Below are 21,085 nucleotides of genomic sequence, written 5' to 3'. Positions count from 1 at the left end.
ATAAGCACAGCAAAATGTCAGTATTTTATACTCATTCTGCATAGACTTACAAAACTGTTATATATGATAAACTATGAAAAGCACAGTTCAGTACAAAAGCCTCTTATTCTCTCATTTCACAGATATACAAAACATAGTTTTCTTTTCAGAACCCCTAAAAAGCTTTGTGCCATGCTACTGCATCCTGAGAGACTATGAACTGCAGGTTTGGGCACCTTTCTTTCCATTAGTGCATTGTATCAGAATCTTGTATCCTTGTTTATAAGTTGCAGTTGAGCATTTCCAAATTTTCACAAAGCAAATCAAATAAACTTAGATCTACTCTCTCCTTTTAGTTTTACCCTTTCTTCTCCTGCATACTGACAATTTTTCTTTGAATGTCATCCATGCAGTTAGGCTAGAGGACTACCAGCAAACCAGATTTTCTTGTGTGGCATTAAGCACCCTGATGCTTTGGTAGTCTATCCAAAATAAATGGGCATAGTGGATCTTCAGTCAGTAGTTCCAGGCTCAACAATGCTGAGAAATTAAATTCCCCAGAAATCTTTATAAAATATGAAAAGCATTTATCCCATTTTCAGTGAATAAATGCCATGTCCCATAGTTAGTGTCATACTATAAAATCACACAATAGCATATTAATGAATAGGGCTATTCTTTGTTGTTATTTTGCACTCTTTAGAATTCTGTAATGCATATCGTGCAAGTGTTCCTCTGGGATGAAACAGCAATAAATCTTTAATAAACTATGAAAAACATTTCAGTCTGAGTGACAAACACTTTCCTACAAAAGTATTACTGGATATATTATAATAAAAATAAACAAATGAGGAGATATTATTAAAAGTTTGCCTATTTTTCCAGATGTGTATCATACTGCTTGGAATTAAACACCAGTAAATCTTTAATGAGGCATGAATGAATATACCAATCACTTGAGAGTTATTGACACATCAATATCCATAGAATAGTATCTTACTAAACTATTGCAGTTCCTTTCCTGATAGGAATTATATATTCAATATTAATAATACATGAGCATTTTTAATTCATTTCTGTTGTTACACTCTGTCCTTACTCCTGCAGCAACATTATTAAAACTGATTTTATAAATATAATTTTCTCAAGATACATGTGTTAAATGTGACTGGTACTGAAGAGTTGTAAATGTAGCTGGTTTAAAATTCCTAATTTATTACTGATAAATAATACATAGTTTAACAAACAGAATAGCGTTATACTTAAACCGTTCTTTCTACAAGATTGACCCAGAAGGAAGGAGAAAGCTTTTCTTTTACAAGTTTGACCTATATTTGTAAATTACTAATTTGCAAAGATCAAAGAACTACACAACTGTGAATGCTGATCTTTTCACTTTGACATCTGGCTTCTGAGAGTTCTCACAGCAATACCATCCACACCTTTATTATGCTTCCACCTGTCAATTGCTGTTACATTGAAGTTTTGGTCCTACTCCTATTCAGAGTACAGCATCCCTCTAAAGACAGGGAAAGCTCCATTTCCTTTGGCTTCTGTCTTCACCTGACACGGTGCCACTTACAATTGTTTTCTACCAGACCAAACACTGAAATGTTTTGCTGTGACATTGCCCTGCTGTCCTCCCAAGTCAATCAGACAAGCACATAAAGCAGCACTGCTTAGAAATGAGACAGCCTAAGAACTGTATTTTGTAAATGTAGATTTAAACCACTTGGCAGAATTTAAGGTTCTACAAAACAAGGGAAAAGCTGCCTCTATGTTCTCTACTGTTTGACTACACCCATGAATAAGAATTTTTTCTTCTTAATCACTTTGTACTTTACTTCATGAATGTCGGATCACTTTGCACTGATTAATGAATGATTTCTTATGAGATCTGTGCCTAAAAAGTAAAAGGTAAATATCATTTCCTGAAATCACTGATAAGGACAGTGAAACTTAGTGCCATGCTGTGATCAGTTTATGTAATCTCTGGTAGTCTCTGTCATGGCTGCATCGCTTAAAAGATATTAGTGTGATTTTTCGAAAAGGTACTTTGAATTTCATGTTTTTATAGATGATTTACTGCCCCTTTACTTATGTATTTAAATAGAACACTATTAATAAATGTGGTCATGTTACTGCCAGTAATGATTTTGATAATGGTGACATTTAGGTGTTCATCTGGACTCCTGTTATCAGTTGGTTCTCTATTGAGCTCCTAGTTTTGAACCTAGGACAGAAGGACTTTTCAAGGGTGGAAGGCAGTAGAAGTTCAGATACAACAGAAAGGATGGTGAAGAGTGGCTAGAAGTCCACCTGGGGGCTAGTCATAAATGCAGGCTGGGGGATGAACAGATTGAGGGCAGCCCTGTTAAGAAGGACTTGGGGTTCTGGAGGATGATATGCTGGACATGAGGAAACAGTGGAGGTTCACAGCCCAGAAGGCCAGTGTTATTCTGCCCTGCATCAAAAGCAGTGTGGGCAGCAGGGGAGGGAGGGGTTTCTCCCCCACTACCCCACTCTCTTGAGACTCCCATCTGGAGCATTGTGTCCAGGTTTGGAGTCCGCAGCATAGGAAAGATATGGAACTGTTGGATCAGAGGTTTGGGGGCTGAGAGAGTTGGGGCTATTCAGCTCGGAGAAGAGAAGGCTTCAGAAGGATTAAATAGCAGCCCTTCACTACTTGAAAGGGCCTACATGACAGATGGGTAGAGATTTTAGCAGGGTCTGTTGTGATAGAAGAAAGTGCAATGGTTTTAAACTAAACCAGGATGTATTCAGACTGTATAAGAAATGTTTTATAGGGAGGGTGGAGGGTGGTTGATATACTGGAACAGATTGCCCAGAGAGATGGTAGATGCCTCAACACAAGAAATATTCAAGGTTGGGTTGGATGGGACTCTGAGAAACCAGATCTAGTTGAAGATGTCACTGCTAACTCCAGGGGGTTGGACTAGGTGACCTTAGAATTTCCCTTCCAACACAAATTATTCTATGATTCTATGATCTAATCTTTATTCTGCTTAAAGTCAAAATATATAATTTGAACAACACTACAGAACCTTCAGCCCTGGAGTTAGTAGGGAACAGCATGAAATATAAAGATAGGTGAGAGTTTCTATTGGTCCTGCAAGTCTTTAATTGAATTTATTTCTGAAATAAAAGAACACTGGAAAATCACTAAAAGCTGTTTGATTTTTCTATTTTCCAACTTTCTAAAGATGCCTTATATTTTTACTATCATATAATGCTTAGGCACAGTAAGCACCAGTGAACTACTGTCATGGCTCCAGCCAGGACAGGGTTAACTTTTGCAGCTCCAGGAGGGGCATAGCCAGGACCCTCACGTTATTCTATACCACCTCGTGCCATGCACAAGGGTTGTTATGTCTTTGTCTGTTTTGCTGGAGTGTGCAGTGGGGTAGTGCTGCGTTCCTCATGGTGAGCAATTTTACATTAACTGTTTGCCTATCTTGTACACTCTGTTATTAGTATTGTTGTTATTGCTGTTCATTTTATCATTTTATTGCTGTTTCTAGTGAATTGGTCTTACCTCAACCCATGAGCTTTACCTTTTTGTGTCTCCAATTCACCTCTCCATTTGGCAGCAGGGGCAGGAGTGGAGGAAGTGAGTCTGGGGTGTTTCACTGGGAATACTAAACTGGGGAATACCATTCCTAAACCACAACAATTGCATAAAAATACTTTGCAAGCCACAGTGCTAGCCATGTATTATGAACCTTCTTCCATGATGGAATTGCATTCAGGTCTGATAAAGAGGAATACTTCACTAGTACTAATAGTATAGGTATAAGATTGCTGTCAAAGACTTGGTACTCTGAACAGCACAAGGTAGACATGGCAAACAAAAGACTGGTTGTGACCTGTGCAGTATTCTCTTCAGTGTGCAATAAGATGCTGTTTTTTCCAAAATTTAAGATTTCTGAAAATTCTTCTGTCACAGGCTGCTCAGAAGCAGAGTGAGTTCCTTTTGATTTGCATTGTCTCAAACAAATTTATCCATAGTTTTTTCCACTTCTGTGGTAGAAATATCTAAGTGGTAGATAAAAAATACTACTAATCAAGCTCTTCAAAACAAAACAAAACAAACAATAAACCAAAACAAACACCAAAAAAAAACTAAATATAGAAATCTTTGCCTAGAAGTTTGTAGATTTATGAACCTCAGAGTTCTCAAGGCTGCTTCCCCCCTCCAGGTGCTGGTACAGACCAGATCAGTCACTTATGCAAACACAGGAACCCAGAGCTCCGTAGCAGCTTATCAGGACCCCCTGGTTCCCAGGTCACACACACACAGGAAAGGAGTGAGAAATTTAGTTTAAGGAGGAGATAGGATGACTGTGCTGATCAGGCACAGGCCTCACAAGTGTATCAACCAAAAATCTGCTTGCCATAACCAGCCCTTTCTATCCCCTTATCTACTTTACCACTCTTATTATTTCCAGATCCACCAAGACCTCTCTTTTTCCTTGTTCCTTCCCATCATGTTGTGTAATCCTGAATAGCTTTCTCCCTGGATTCCTTAAAGTCCTATACCCAGGACATCAGAACCTGCTTTGAACAGGTTCTCTGGAGAGTTGCCCCTGATGTCTTATCTCGACGTGTTGCATGTCTGAACTCTGGAAGTGAGGCTTTGCTGGGACAGCCCTGGATGGCACTTGGTGAGAATGTCCCTTTTCCTCAGTTCATAATTTTGGTTGCCTCCACCTTTTGTTGTGCCACATATCATTATGCTCCTCTGGATATGTGGAGATGGGTTGGGACAGTAACTGTGTGGGACAGTTATTGGGTGGGACAGTATTTGTTATCCTCCATGTTCCTTTGCCTCCATGAGCTTTTTTGTGAGTGTGTAGATGAGCTTTTTATCACATAACCCAAGAAATGGCAGATAAATCATATTAAAAATGTCTTTGTCTATAAATGGAAAGCAGAGAAAATATTAGAAACGTAGACGTTGTAGAAATCATTAAAGACTTTGTACTTCAGAGATGACTAAGTTGGCAGAGAGTCTATTATCCTGCTACACTAGATATTTTTGCCTCTAACAGGAAGCATTTCTACCACTTGCACTCTGAATCTCAAATATTTTTATCACTTATGAAGTTATCTCAAGCTCTGGTTTCACTTTTTGTAAAAGTGATTTTTAGTATACTTAGAGATGAGAATATTAATTTCTACTGTCTTTCTGCATAAAAACAAAACAAAACAAAAAAAAGGCTTGGGTTTCTTTTTTATGTCTGCTCCAAGTTATGACCTCTGCAGAAAGAGTGAAATGGTGTTTGATATATATGCCTTCCTTAACACGGTCCAGAGTAAAAGACGATATTTCAGTAGATTTGGTCCATGTTTGCTTACAAGTATATATTCAGATGAACACCACAGTTCCAAATGAGAAACTCCTTGAAGAATATATACTTTTTATTATTCTGTAAACAACTACAGTGGCTTCTTTCTTTTTTATTACTCTTAGGGGCACAGGTGAGTCCATTGAATTTGCTTTTTGGTGTTTCCTGTGCCTGATAAAACATTTCAAATTATATTTACCATATTTTTTTAATCAGTTCCAAGTAATGAACAGTTACTTTTGCGTACCTTTCAACACTTGGCAAAGTCATTTAAGCACTGGTGTGAAACATAAAGCATCAGTATAAGTTTAGAAGAAATAAGTGGCTGCCTTTCAAGTGTGATAAAATATTTAATAATTAATATTTCTGCATCCTCTTTAATGAAAAAATATAAATTTTTATTAATTAAGCTTCCAAACACACATGACACACATTACACACACTACAAGTTTCTGTAATGCTCTATTTTTACTGATGTAAAGAGAAGAAAATGCAGAAAATAAATATACAAAAATCCAAGGCAAAAAAAGTATTGATTTCCCCATCAACTTGGTAGACCCCAGAACATAAGATGGAGTCCTACAAAAATATAAGATGAAGACTGTTCTGCCCTTAAGTACCCACAACATGATGGGAAAACAGACCACCACAGCTTATCTCAGTAGTGAGGGGAGGTAATAAAGTTTATCATAACATTCATTCTTCACAATAATCCTATTTTAATTAAGGTGATTAATTTTTTAATTGGACACATATTAAATGCTACTATTATCTGAATGATAGACCATAGTAGTGTCTACAATAAACTTAGCAGCTCAAACATAAGAGAATTCTTTCTGATTATGTTTGTTATGGTCAAAATGGACTAAGCCTGTAGAAAAGCAATCGTGCAGCTCTTACTGAATCAGAGTTTACGGACGTCTGCAACTGTTGGATTAACAGCATGACACAAGACTGGAATTTTCTGTGATTCTGCACCCCACAGAAACAAAGACAAACCCCTCAAGCAAAAGAGAGAAGGGCGGTTTCCTGGTAGAGGATATTTTAAGTGGCTCCCATGAAATTCAGGTCCTCTGCCAACAGGTGACTGGCTTTTACTCAGCAACCTTATGTAAGAATATAATAATATTTGAGTAGAACAAAATGATTATTAGTTTTCATTCCTGTCTCCTGCAGGTATTATGCAACGTCTAATATCTTTCATATACTTCACAACCTCAATCTTAAATTTAGGTTTTCTCACCAATCCTGTTTTAAAATGTCACTATTCAAATAGCGAAACCTTTTCTATTTTCAATCTTAAATGCATTCAGATATAGTATTGTATGTTCTAGATTTCTGTTTCCCTTTCTGGAGTATATTGACTGGGCTTTTTTTTTTCTTCCTCCATATGGTTTCATAGATTATTACTCATATAACACTGTTTTAAATGTTTAAATATTTTTTCCTTAGTCTTACGACAGAAATTCATAGCAAGAATGCCTAATTTACAACATGATCTGTATATTGAAAGAATAGAATTTTTTGCAGTATCTTTAGAGATTTGTTATCATTGTTTGAGACTATCTATTAACTAATACCAATAGTTTTCTTACAGCACTAAATATTACATTCTGATCCATTTTTGCAACTTATTTTTCTCCATTCTGTTTAAGCCTTCTCAGGAAAGCACTGGAAGAATTTCTACAGCTACAAAGCAAATAAGTGATGCAAATACATGTTTATTTTCTAAAATTAATACTTTTCCTGACTATTTTTTGTGAATATTTAATTATTAATATCCAAATAATGCTTATTTAAATGTGGTTGTCAGTCACATTGGTTGATTGTAGGCCAAGCCTGCTTTACATTATTGTATTCATTGACATCACCAATGGGCTAGTGTTAGTAAGAAATTGGTGTTGTATATCCTCAAGTGCCTAGGCAGTGATAACATAACGTACACAAATAAAAACAGAAGAGAAACTGTGTTTGTTATTTCTGAAGCTTTTTCTTTAAGGTGTTTCTGTATGGCTTATATATTACACTTTTACATTAATATTATATGTTTCGATGGGTTTATTCCTGGGATATGTAATATGTCATGAAATTTAAGAAATATTCAAAATCAAGCTTTCTCTAGAAGCCTTCAAACTCTTCTATAAAGTTACTTGAACTTTTTCCATATAAAAACCCAGCAGACTTGATACGGAAAGCAAACATTGCGTGCTATTTCTGACACTGGAGGTGTGGAGGGTTGACCCTGACTGGATGCCAGGTGCCCACCACAGTTGCTCCATGACTCCCCTCTTTCAGCTGGACAGAGAGAAAATATAATGAAAGGTTTGTGGCTCAAAATAAGAACACAGAAATATCACTCACCGATTATGATGACAGGCAAAATGGACTCAACCTGGAGAAATTAATTTAGTTTATTACCAATAAAACCAGAGTAGGGCAATAAGAAAAACTAAATCTTAACTTTCTCCCCACCCCTCCTTTCTTCCCAGGCTCAACTTCACTCCCAATTTTCTCTACCTCTTTTCCCCAGTGGTGCAAGGGGACAGGAAACAGGGGCTGTGGTCAGCTCATCACACATTGTCCCTGATGCTCCTTCCTCCTCAGGGGAAGGACTCCCCACACCCTTTTATCCTGCTCTAGCATGGAGTCCCTCCCATGGGAGATAGTCCTCCAAGAACTTCTCCAATGTGAGTTCTTCTCATGGGCTAACGTGATTTCACAAACTGCTCCAGTGTGGGTCACTTCTGTGGGGTGTCGTCCTTCAGGAACAAACTGTTCCAGTGCAGGTCCCTTGCAGGGTCACAGACTTGCTCCAGCACAGGCTCCTCTCTCTATGGGACCAACAGGCCAGAAGCCTGCTCCCATGGTACCATCTCTTTCTTCAAGGCACATCCACCTGCTCTGGCACGGGGTCTGCCATGGGCAGTGGCTACATGTTCCATGACGGACCTTCATGGGCTGCAGGAGGACAGCCTGCTGTACCATGGTCTTCAACACAGGCTGCAGAGGAATCTCTGCTCTGGTGTCTAGAGCACTCTTGGCCACCTGGGCACACTGCTCATGTTCCATGGCAGAGCAGAAGATTTTTGGGTAGTTGTCAAGAGTTAGGGCTCAAGGAGTTGCCAGAAAAGGAAAGGCTAAGTGCCCGAAATATTATACAAAAATGTAAATGGATTAAAAAAATTGTTTCAATCTGTAAGTTGTGGAAGAGGAAAAAGTTGAGGATTAGTCCCAGGTTATGAGTCTGAACAACAAACAGAGGGATGGTGTTCTCAAGGAAGGGAAGGGAAGGGAAGGGAAGGGAAGGGAAGGGAAGGGAAGGGAAGGGAAGGGAAGGGAAGGGAAGGGAAGGGAAGGGAAGGGAAGGGAAGGGAAGGGAAGGGAAGGGAAGGGAAGGGAAATTACTACTTTTGATCTTAATCTTGGTAGTCCTTCCAGCAAGATATGTGATTGCTACATTGTTTTTATTTCCTGACAAAACAAAATTTCATTTCTATTGTGGTATACTCCACATAAAAAAATTAAATAAGGAATTCCATAAGAAGTGAAAGTCGCCTAGATATCACAACAACAAGGTTAGTCAATATTCTCTAGTATAGCGTAAGTTATTGATGACATTAAGGGCAGATATAGATAACCCTTGTGCCCTAGTTTACAATGTAAGATGTAACCAAAAGCATGTATTCTATTATCATCTTCACAAGCTGTTAAAGCAGGTGGGGCAGTGTTTGTTATCTTCTACCATGAGGCATCCTTAATAACTCCCTTCAGGTGCAATCTCTGTTAATGGGCAATCAAGGACCCACTGCATGACTGATAGAATTACATCAGCCCATTGTGAGATGCTCTGCCCAGGGGGAGGAGCCAAGCATTCCCACCTGGATATAATCGGAGGTTTGGAACAGCATGAGCCGTCCTTATTTATGGGACTTCTAGAGGGTGAGTGCTATACCACTGGACCTTCAGGTGAAGACCAGACCCTTTTCTACAGGATCACTGCTTTAACAGGACCATTTCATCTGGACTGCTACCACCACCCTGACTAACAGGGTGTCAGGCTGTATCCTGAATCTGTCAGTGTTCTTGTACTATTGCATTTATTTTAGTTTTTCTATTAAATTATAATTCTGGTTTGTTTTCAAACTAGTATACCTATGCAGTGATTAGTTTTTACAGTCTTCATTCAATTCCTGTGCTGTTGCACAGCTAAAATGTTTCTTCTTTGACTTTTATATATATATATATTTAGGATATTAAAACTATACTGACTTTCCAGAGTACCAGCCTATCTGAGTTTTCAATCATATTGGCTTATATCAGAAGTCATTTTCCCCTGTACGAAAAATCCATAGTAAAAACAAATTATCACTAGGAATATTTTATTTGACTATAAGATGTCATATTAGCAAGGAAAACCAGATGATTACATAGTGTATTAGCAAACTACCTGATTGGTTTAATTGCTAAGACTTAGGTTTCACCTGTATATGGAAACCCAAAAAGTGGGATGATTTAACAGTGATACAAAGCTATGGGTTTGACTGCATAGAGCTTTGACAGACAAAACAGAATATATATCCAAGAAAAAAATTAAAAATAGAAGAGAAAGACTGAGCTATTCAGAGGCTTTCTTTGTCACAATGCAAAAAAATCTGTCACACTGGATACAGGCTCATGTCTGGAGACATAGAGCAGAAGATGCAAGCTGAGTTTGTTTAGTTTGAATGAAAGGAAGAGAACATAAAACCATATGTCTTTCACAATCTAAATTAGTGAGTATAGATTCATGGTGTAGATACATGTCAAAAGAGAGACAAACTAAACCCTGGAAAAATCTATTTGTCTTCATTGGTTATTAAAGAAGACTCTGAAGTTGTGCACTAAGATTTGTACTTTGCAGATAACTAAAATTCAGTGAGACGATTCCAGTGAGATGCACAGAACTTGAGCAAGTACATGTGTACTGAAATATTAATATAGAGATGACAGGTGGACTTGTGTTTGCAGGTGAGTTTACCTGAGCTAAGGCAGAGAAAATATCAAAGGCTGGTCTTCCTGAGTATGTCAGGTGTGGAGAGTGGGCAGGGGGTGCACATATTGAAGATTACCTGATAGTCACTACATTAATGCATGAGATGAGAGTCAAGGTTAAGACCTTGCTAAAAACCTGTGGAAGGAGATACTTAAAGGTCCCCAATTTTTCATTTTAGGTAAGTGCCTCAACTGCTAAGCTTTTGAAATATTCTCACAAAAAGGAGGAAGAGGAGCTTTTCAACTTGATGCACCATTTTGATGCACAGGATAACTGGGAGCAAGTTGCACATAATGTCGCACATGTAAAGAAAACAGATGATACTATGTTTGTTGCTCACTCTGTGAATGTCCTGACCCATTCTGGATCAAAGCTGACTTGGATCTGCTCTCCCTCAGTGTGATGAGGTGCACCAGGACCTGCAATGGAGCAGAGCTTCTGATGCTTTTTGCCTGCAGGCTGGGTCTCAGCTGTTTGAGTAGCAATGATATGAAGCAACATATATTGAGAGAGGCAAACAGATCTTTGGTTGGTTTTAAGACCTTTTAAATGAAAAACAGAATGAAAGCGAGATTGAAACTGGGAAGAATTCAGGCCATGAAAATATTACTGGACAAAATCAAAGCAGCTTTGAGATCTCTTAAGGGGTTTTCTCAGAGTTGGCTCTGACCCCAGCACTTATTCAGCATTGCATTCCACTGTGTTATGTAATGACAGCACAGAACAGGTTTAAATTCATTATCCATTGGACTAAAACAAATAATACACAAAAAGTTAGTGAGCCAGACAATGTTGTTGAATGTATTCATTGTAAGCACAATTGGCAGGCAGCTTGCTGTACAACTGTACTTGGTAGCTCAAAGGGAGAAAGGGAAGAAGCATTAACTCATGCTTTGATCTTTCCTTAGCCTCCAGTTGTGGAAGCCATTCCTGTTAACTCTGATATTTTGAAGGATTATGTCCTTCTCTTTTGTCACTTCAAAACTGACTTTCTCCTGGAAGGCTTGGACAAAGATTAGTTATTGCTAGGAGAAAGTGCATATGTTTTGGGCATGCCACTTGACTGCAGGAAAGATCTTGTTCTTGGCTTTTTCCTCCCACTAAAAAGGATCAGGCTCAGCTGAGTGAGCTCCAAGAGCTTTCGTATGACTGCTGTGATTGCTCACATTTGATCTTCTGTGTCTATTTTCTTTTGTTAGGTTCCTAGAAACATCAAGGGATTTAAAAGTAGCCTAAACCAGATCAGAGCATAGCATGGATTTTAGGAATCTTGGCACCATTAAATTGTACAGCTGCTCTCTTGCATAGTAGGTATCCATACTGTGGTTATACACTTTTCCTGGTCTATTAAGCTCCTTTCCAGCTGGCTTGAATGCCCAGCCAGTCTTCTGGTGCTTTTGGGACTTGTCTCACCACCCACACATTCAGAAGCCTGTAAATAGTCTGTGGAGCAATAAGAGCTCTGACCTCACAGTCCCCTTTGGACACTAATGTAAAATAAATAACCCTCTGCAACAGCAGGGTAAGTATTTACGAGTCCTCTGTGAGAGTCATACTCAGCATAGAGAAGAATATTTCAGTGAAACCCTTCAGATCACACATGCTTTATTTTACTTCCTTTGTAATCTTACAAATAGGCATTTTTTTTGTTGTTGTTATAGTCATACTATCACAGTTTAGAAACACATTGAACTAACTTGAATAAAGCTCAAGCTGCGCTTGAAATATTCTCTTGGTCTAAAGTTTAGATATTGTCTCACTTGTATAATCAAATGTCTGTCAGTCAAACCTCTTCCAGCTTCACTTATCTAATTAAAAATATGTCACTCCTTTTGTTTTCACTTTGCCTGCATTAAGCCTCATGTAGTAGACTGTTTGCTACATTTGCAATATGCATGTCTTATTTAAAGTCTCTCCTTTATTCCCAGCAGCTGTCATAGTTTTCCATTTCTTTTAGAGTAATATTTGTCTTACTTTAGTGATTTGTGTCTTATACCTACTTGGTGTACCTAACTTCATTATTTTCCTATTCCCTCACTAGTTTTTTTATTATTTTGACAACTTCTCCGCAGTTTTTACCTTATGCACTTATATAACTCTTGTTACTAGGTGCTTTCAACAGAATTTCTCTTCATTTTCTTTCCTTATATTTTTCTCCTGTGGGATTTACCTTATTGGTCTTGCCAGGTATTTGCATCACCCTCACTATTTCTGTCTTATATGTTGGTTTTAATATTTATTTTGTCTTGTGTTTTTCCTCATGATAAATCAAATAAAGTCTGTTTCTCATATTAAAATGCATCTCTGCAGTAATATAAGAAGTTTACAGTGATGATATGACAACTAGTACTTCAAACTCACTGTTCCTTTTCAACTCAAACAGTGACAATGTTAAAGGCTTCAGAGACAAAAGACAAAAGTCTCTACCACAAAAGTGCTGTCTTCTGCATTACTGTTTTTAAGCATGCCTGCAACCCCAGGTCTTTCCAACAGTGGCTGCCTTCTATGTCAGTACGTGGGGAAAAGTGACAAGGTGGGTACATTCAGGGAGAAGTAGGAGCAGCTCCGCTAGAGACTTGGAAGTTCTCTCCTTGATAGCAGGTCCTTCTGCAATATCCCCTCCTGTTGCCCCTATTCTCTTACAGTCCTATGAGAGTAGAATAGGTGTTCTTCTTCACAAACAGTGTGGCAAGCTTTGCAGACATTGTTCTAACCAGAGAAAGGTATTTTATGCTTTCTCATGACTACTGCAGTTAAACCAATCCCGGTGATTAACTGCTAAACCTTAGTGAGTGGTTCAGTTGTAGGGATATGCATCATATACTGGGTTTGGCTGAGATGGAGTTTGTTTTCTCCATAGCTAAACCACAGTAAAGTGCAATATTTGCTTAACCTGTAGAGGGGAGGTGGGGTAATTTTTCCTTATTTTAATAGGTCCTCTATGCCTACTGTTATCATTGCAAAATAGTGCTTAGCTCTTTGACATTACATGCCTTGATGTGGCTAAGGAATATTTCCTCATTTATTGTAACAGGTAAAAAGACCATGTATTTTTTCCTTTCCTATTCTCCTTTTTCTTTCATTAATTGATTCTTCACTCTCATCTACTCCTGTTTTCTTCATTTTTTTTACCTATTTTCAGAATGCAAATAGAAATCTCACTACTGTGGGAGGGCTGTCAGACTGTTAATGGGTTCAGAGCTCTGCATCAGTCAGGCAAAATGTTCTACCTCTTCACAATGACTGAGGAGGTCACCACCACGTCTCCAAATATTACCAGTTCCAACAAAATTTTAAATAACGAACACTGGATTTGAGAAAAGGAGCTATTACAAGCTCAAGAAATATGAGAGTTTATATTGTACTGGAGTTTATAGCTGGAGGTTATGGAGAAACTTGGTATTTGAGACAGTTCTTGTACAAGGACTTTTTATTTACAGAGACTAGAACACTGAACAGCTTGAATTATGTGCTGTCCCACACTGCATATTCCTCTTTCAAAAGGAACTCCATTTTCATTTTGCAGGTGTCAGAGGGAAATGTTCCTGAAAACATTCATAGTATGTTTCACGAAACAAGTCTGACTAAATTTTGCCTTAAATTTCAAATGTGTTCTTGCCACCCAAATTTTGAACTTCTAAAGGGGGCATGCTCACCTCTATGCCTCTGTATTGCCTCCTACTTAAGCTGCAGAACACTTCAACAAATCATCTCAAAAAAGATGGATTCAAGGGCCTTACTGCTAATTCAAGTCAAACCAGAGTATTCCAATTTTGGTTTATACTACAAGAGGATGAAATGGTGGAACAAAAGTAATCTGAAATTACTGTACTATAAATGTGAAGAGGAAGGCAATGCCAAAATTAACAGAATGTGAAACAGGATTCTGCAATCCATCACTACCTTCCTCTCAGCTGGAGGTGGGGCTGTCGAACAGATGTGTTGGGATTTCTGCAGAGAAAGGCGAAAAGAACCTGGAGAAACACAAAAGAAAAGCATGCTCCACTAAGGACATCTTTGAGAAGATGGGCTGAGAAGGACTCTGCTATGCCACTCAAAATATCCAATCAAGCAGTCCCTAGGCCATTACATCCTCATGTTTTTCTCTTTGGCACAAGGCACACAGTATCTGAGGACTGTCACAACAGAAGCCATTTAATCCTTCTGTGTATCAAGTCTATCTACAAAACAAAATGAAAAGTAGTCTGGTTTCCAATATTTTAAGAATTTTTTATCTCTGATTTTGCCACGTGACACACAGCATTCACTCTGATGATAGATTTCTGTTTAGTCTGGATATAAGTAGGTCAACAAGATTTTATGAACCATGTCACAAGTTAAAAAGAAACTGTGTATGCAGAGAGTGTAGAGCAAGCTCACAGGAACATCTCAAGACTTCTGCTTTCAAGCTCAAGGATGGCTTTTTTTTGTTTTTCAAAAGCAACATACCTTCACAACTAGGGAAATTAACAAGAAGTAACAGGACAAGGTTAACATAGAAAGACACTGCTAAAGAGAAAAAGACTGATTTCCACTGTTTTGAACAAATTAGTATGATATGTTTAATTTATTGATTCCATGTATTACTATGTCTGGAGTCAAAGATTATCCAGAAAGCTGATTGGAAAATGTACCTTTCAGCCATACTGCTTTCAGCTTATCTAAGTGTGACACTCCAAGCTATGGCTCTGCATAATGAGGCAGAAAAGTATTTCTAGAATTTTATTAATTTGTTTCAGATAGATGAGTTTGACTAAAAAGTAAAATCTTCAATTATAAACCATCTTGGACTTTGCTGTTTGCATTTTTCAAGCATTTGGTATGTCTTTCCTTCAGATGCTTGGTATTTCTGGGCATTAAAGAAATCTGAATTGAACTGAAAGAAAGTGAATAATTGTTAGGAGTGGAAGCTGGAAAGGGGGAATTTAATATCACTTCTGTATTTTCTTTCAGAATAAGAAAGAGACAAATGACAGCAAATGAAAGCTGTTTCTCTTGTTGGAGTGGTAACAATAGTCCCAGTGGATTCAGCAACTTGAAAACTCTGAAAAAGGAGAGTTCAAAATCTGTGTATTACAAAATTTCAGATTAGACTATTCATTTCCTGCCTGAAAGTCAGTATTTCTGTCTATGTCACTCCTTGATATGGAGTTATTTTCTGAATTGTATCCATCTGATTAATGATAGGATTTTTTTCATTGATGTGAATAACCAAATTACTTGTGAAAGCAAGATCATTATCTTCAGGTAGTAGTGGGATTGGATATATTACTATTTGCACATCTCTAGAACCAATCCCATTACATATAAATTGGAATTTGATTTAAGCATCTAATTTATAAATATAAGACTTGAACCAAGACTTTGGTTTATATTCCTAAGCCATGATTAATAAATCTGCCTAGTAAATCAGTCTTTTTTAACAAATAAACTGGGTTTCATAAAATAGATCTTAATAACCAGAGTATATGAAATCCTGACTTATAAATCACAGATATGACTAAAAATCAGTCATATTGCTTATAAATCAGCAATGCTACTTTACAAAGTGCCATGCTTCTGGAATAAAAAGGTGAAAGACAAATGTTCCTTACTTTATGTATGTATATTTAATTTAGGTATTTAAAGTGAAAGCAATTATAAAGCTACTCCTGAAATGGTTATTAGAAAAACAGCACCTTAAAGTGATGATAGAGCAGAAGGGGAATTTTATTGGTATTCATAAATGTGCACCTTGCCATTTGTAACTGTCTTTGTACTCTCCCCTCTGCACAGGCTGCCTATCAGGGTTGTGGTGCGTTGTCAAGATTGTTGCAGGTATGATGCTTGTTATTTTCCTGTTTAGTTTTTTTCAAATATGCCCTTGCCAGTCTCAGCAGCAAGAGATGGGCTGCTTTAATTTATTCATTTCCAGATGCTACTTTAGGGGTTGGGGTTAAACCACAGTTCAAAACCTCAAAATTTGAGTAGATGGAAAACATGAGAGGAAGAGGTTAATTGATCCTTAAAAATACTGAAAACAATATTTTTTCTAGTATTCTTCATTGAGTTTCTGCTTTTCTTGTATTTAGTGGGAGTATTTGTGAATGATCCCTTATTCTTCAGTCATCTATTCAAAGTACAAGTGAAATACCAACGGACATCAGAGCTGACTTCAGTGTATGTAGGAAAATTCAGTCAATTCAACCCTAAAATTCTTAAACATTTAGGTTTGGTACGATTTGTTTTGAAGTTTGAGGTGATGGATTTTTAAATTATTTAATTATTTGATATTGGTTTTGTTTATTTGCTTGTTTTTCAGCAAGAGAGATTTCCTTTTTCAGTTAGTAGGAATAAGTGTAAAAAGAAACATATAAAAGCATAAACTGTAACTACTTCAAGTCCAACTTGTATATAAATGTAATAGTGAAAATGCTATCATCAATTTTAGTTCTTTGCACTAGTTTTCAATCCTCAAATATTATGAAAATCTTTCCATAAACAAAAGCAAATACTTTCTTTTCTTTCCTCCCCAATTCAACACATAATATTTCCTGCAGAGTTCAAAACTGATGAACTTTTAATCTGAGTTGGGAAAGACCCAAGTTCCCACCCTCATTCATTCTTCAGTTTTCCCATGCTGGACCAAAACCCTGACTGGCAGGATGTTAGAGGGAGAAACAGTAGGAAAAAATGACTTTTGGTTTACCCTGTTATAATTTGCATAGTTATTAAAAAGGAATCAATGCAAGTTTTCAAATATATCCCCTAGCAAAAGCAGATCTTTATAACAAACATGTATGGTCTGTTCTGGCTTTCTCTTTCTCTCATTTAAATAAAAATTTTTAAATACCTTTTCTTCTTTTGCAACCAATGTTCTAAATGGAAATGTTTAAATTAATTGAAAATTTCACCAAAAAAAATTTTGCCTAAAAAAGAACATGTTCTATCAAGGTTTACTTTAAAGCACATTTCCTCTTGCAAACTTCTGTTTCTTCCTTTCATGTAACTAAAAATGGAACCTTAAAAAAGGTCTAAGATTTTAGTAGATTTTAGATATGCTTTTAGATATGCTATTTATACACAGTTTTAACTTTTTTTTTTTTTTTTTTTTTTTTGTATGTCTGAGAGACAGTGAGTACTAATAGCCAAGATCTCAGTTTACCGTGTCAGTCATTTGGGGCTTTTCATAGACAGATTTGTTGGTGCAATGCTTTCCTGTAGTTATTTTCCAAGACAGCAGGTGTAAAGCTGGTAGTACTATCAACTTGGAACTAAAGAAATGCAATTTAATAGACAAAATTTAACCATCTGATTTTGTCTATTTAATGTGATGATATAGCCCTGTCACTCATACAGTGATGGTGCAAGTATATAAAGAAATCCAAGTTTTTAAGAGAGTTTATTAACCCAATAGAGACCTATACTGACAGAACAACTCTCTCTTGTTTTCTGTTTCTGTGGCTATGGCACACACAACACCACAAATCTTGTCCTTTAAAATATCTGTTGTGTTAATGATCTGTGTCCTTTGGATTACTGTGCTCATCATTCCTGTGCCTCAGTGTCCCACCTTCAAATTGCAAATTATAAAAATATTTTTTAATCTTTTTTCTTTCTTTTCCCCGTCTTTATTTTATATACCTTCTCCTTTTATGATTGTTTTTTGGCAATATCCAAAATACAAGTAAGTGTCTTGTCTGTGTCCCAGATACATTGAGCCTTATAAAAGGGATTCCTGGTCAAAGCTGCCTCTCCAGCATCTACAGGAGAAACAACAAATAGAAATAATGCCATATTTTTGGTTTAACTACTTTTGTATTATTGTGATCAGAAATCATTTCCTGTTGTTATGACACACTGGAATAATGTTAGTGCCTTATTCCTGAAATAGGATCTGATTATTAAAAGATGCTTCTGCCTGAATTAAGGCACAAATGAGACCATATGGGAAATATTTAGCAGTAAAGCAGGGGGTCGGAATGGAAGGGAAAAGAGACAGACAGATTAAGAAGAAAGATAGTCACCACCACATAGGGCCCTGTGGCATCCTGCTGGCCTTTCTTCTGTTCTTCTCAGTGGTGGGGGTCCCCAGACTGTTCTTCTGGAGGCACCACTTTTATATAGTCCACGTCCTGGGTATCCAGGAGGTGTTATGCCATTCCCACAACTTGGGATAGCATGTGTGAAAGCAGTTTCTTCCCTTCTCACAGTTTGCCATGGTGGGAATTTCTGTCTGGGCAGGTTACCGAGATTTACCTCACCAGGCCTGGCATCTTCCTGTTGTTGTCGTCTGTTGTTTTCCCACAGTCTGCACAGTGGAATTTTGTCCAGTGTGTTAATTCCATCAAGGAATATCTCCAGTGACTGAATAAAGGGAAAACATTGCAACCACTTGTTTAAAGGGGTTAAAAGGAGGACCCTGGGAACTACCGATCAATCAGCCTCACTCTCTGTCCAGTGAGAACATGGAACAGATTGTCCTGGAAGATATATGAAAACCTGGAAGATAGGAAAGTGATTAGAGACAATCAGTACAAGGAACTCCACTTGGGATGAGGTAGTCACCGGTATCAGTACAGGCTGAGGGATGAATAGATTGAGAGTATCCTTGTGAAAAGAGACCTGCAGATACTGTTAGATGAAAAATTTTAATATGAGCCAAGACTATAAGCTTGCACCCCCGAAAGCCAACCTTATCATGGCCTGCATCAAAAGCAGTGTGGCCAGTAGGGCATGGGAGGGGATTCTGACCATCTACTCTGCCTTCATATGACCCCACCTGGAGTTTTGTGTCCAGCTCTGAGCTCCTCAGCCCAAGAAAGACAGGGTGGGGCCATGGAAATTTTCCATGGAACACCTCTCCTATGAAGGCAGGATGGTTCAGCCTTCTGGAGAAGAGAAGGGTCTGGGAAGACCATATTAAAGCCTTTCAATTTACCTGGGGGGCTTATGAGAAAGATGGAGACTTTTTGCAAAGGTCTGTAGTGACAGAACAAAGGGTAACAGTTTTAAAACAAAAGATGGTAGCTTTAGGTCAGAAGATATTTTTTATGAAGAGGATGGTGAATACGCTGACACAGGTTGTGAATGCCCCATCCCTGGAAGTGTTCAAGATCAGGTGGGATGGTGTTTAGAGTAATCCAATCTAATGAAAGATGTCCCTGTTTATGGAAGGTGGGTTGGACTAGATGACCTTTCAAGGTCCCTTCCCAACCCAAAGCATTCTATAAATCTATGATTTTATAAAGACAAAACTAGAGACTATTTAAAGTAGTGTTGTCTCCATCTAGGGTTGATTTTTTTTTCAAAATTTGCTGATTACATTATCATATTTGTAATGTAGGTAAATGTTTTGCTTTCTCATCACTATCTGAGTACTGAGTCCAAGACAAATACATTAAAAACAGAGATATTGGAAAAAGTTGTGTATCTTTGAAAACACTTCTCTCATTATTAATCATAAGCAACAGCAAAATAATACTTCATACATTATTTGAATGCTGTGGGAAAAATCTCAACATTTAGGCTGAAATGCAGCGCCTGAAATCTAAGAGACCCTTCACTCAATAATTGTAACTTCTTGATTCTTCTAGGTATCTGCGAGGGACATTGAAGATAGGAATGGCTTAAAAAATACACAGAAAATAACACTTTCAGTAGAGTGGGAAGCTTACTGAAAACTGCTTCATACCTGTTGTTCTCCCACTTTTTTATTCACCAGGTTCTGATCAGCCAGGCAAGAAAGAACTGGTGTTTCTATAGGTAGCTGTGACTAGCTGTCTGTTTTCCATTTTGGGCTTGGTTTTGCTGTTTTTTAATTTTTTTCTCCACTGACCAGTTTTAAGGCTCAAGAAAAAAAAAAAAAGTTCTGTTTTAAACATCATATGGCCATTTTATTTGTATTTTATCACTGAGGATGGTATTCAGTCAAAACTAATGGTTAGTGAACCAGTATTTCTGAATTTGCCAAATTTCTACAAATATTCTATGGAGAAAAGTAGTTGGATTGGGGTAAATCCAGTCTGGATTTTATCTAAATAAGGAACTGATTTTAGGAATATACAGATAGTTGTCTCCTCCTATTTAATAATATCGGAGGTATTCACTTCAGAGAAATGGATTAAACAGCAGTCTAAAGCATTGTAGCATGCCAGATGTTTGAGATAGACACCCTGATTCCTTTTTTCTCTCATTCTTTTAATAAATTATCATCTACCTGCATGGCGGAAAATCTTATGGAAATTGCCCACTAAAAATCTGATTTCTGGACTGTTTACTCACCAGTTTTGGACACAGTGCACTCTGAGACACTTGTGTCCTTCATTCTTGTCTCAGGAGAGAGAGAGTAAGAGCGAGCTAGTGTACCGTGATTAATTTAAAAAACAATGAGATTAGAGGTACTTGATTACCTGAGATATTCACTAGCCCACAGTGATACTTTCAGTAGGACTGAGCTTCTCTTCCCCACAGGCAGAGCTGGGAAAGTTGGGTGGCAAGTTACATGAGCTCATGACATGGTTCTGCTCACAGTTCCGATATTGAGTGTCATCCATCAGTGAGCTTCCCTGGGGTCTCCCACCTTTCATCTCTATGCATCTCTGTGATCTCTGAGATGTTTCCTCACTTCCAGGTTGTTTCCTCCAGCCAGAGCAAAACTAAGATCTTCACCTCCTTTCTGATGCTACTCGTTTACAAGGCCATTTTCTTTTTGTGAACCATTTTT

At 37.6% G+C, this 21,085-nt stretch overlaps 2 long non-coding RNA genes across 2 annotated transcripts; both read left to right on the top strand.

Moving 5' to 3' along the window:
• The first annotated feature begins 9,279 nt into the window (after window positions 1-9,279).
• On the top strand, window positions 9,280-12,910 carry LOC138118748 (uncharacterized). Its single transcript, XR_011155275.1, has 3 exons — window positions 9,280-9,421; window positions 10,559-11,687; window positions 12,764-12,910. It is a non-coding gene; the product is annotated as an uncharacterized lncRNA (long non-coding RNA).
• Window positions 12,911-16,063: 3,153 nt separating this feature from the next.
• Window positions 16,064-20,423, top strand: LOC138118753 (uncharacterized). The gene is made up of 3 exons (XR_011155276.1): window positions 16,064-16,197; window positions 16,452-16,539; window positions 19,956-20,423. It is a non-coding gene; the product is annotated as an uncharacterized lncRNA (long non-coding RNA).
• The last annotated feature ends 662 nt before the right edge of the window (window positions 20,424-21,085 follow it).

Source organism: Aphelocoma coerulescens, chromosome 1 (genome assembly GCF_041296385.1).
Source record: "Aphelocoma coerulescens isolate FSJ_1873_10779 chromosome 1, UR_Acoe_1.0, whole genome shotgun sequence".
NCBI classification, from domain to species: Eukaryota; Metazoa; Chordata; class Aves; order Passeriformes; family Corvidae; genus Aphelocoma; species Aphelocoma coerulescens.
The sequence above is the reverse complement of the archived record's forward strand: the minus strand, read 5'-3'. Positions and strand labels throughout refer to the sequence as shown.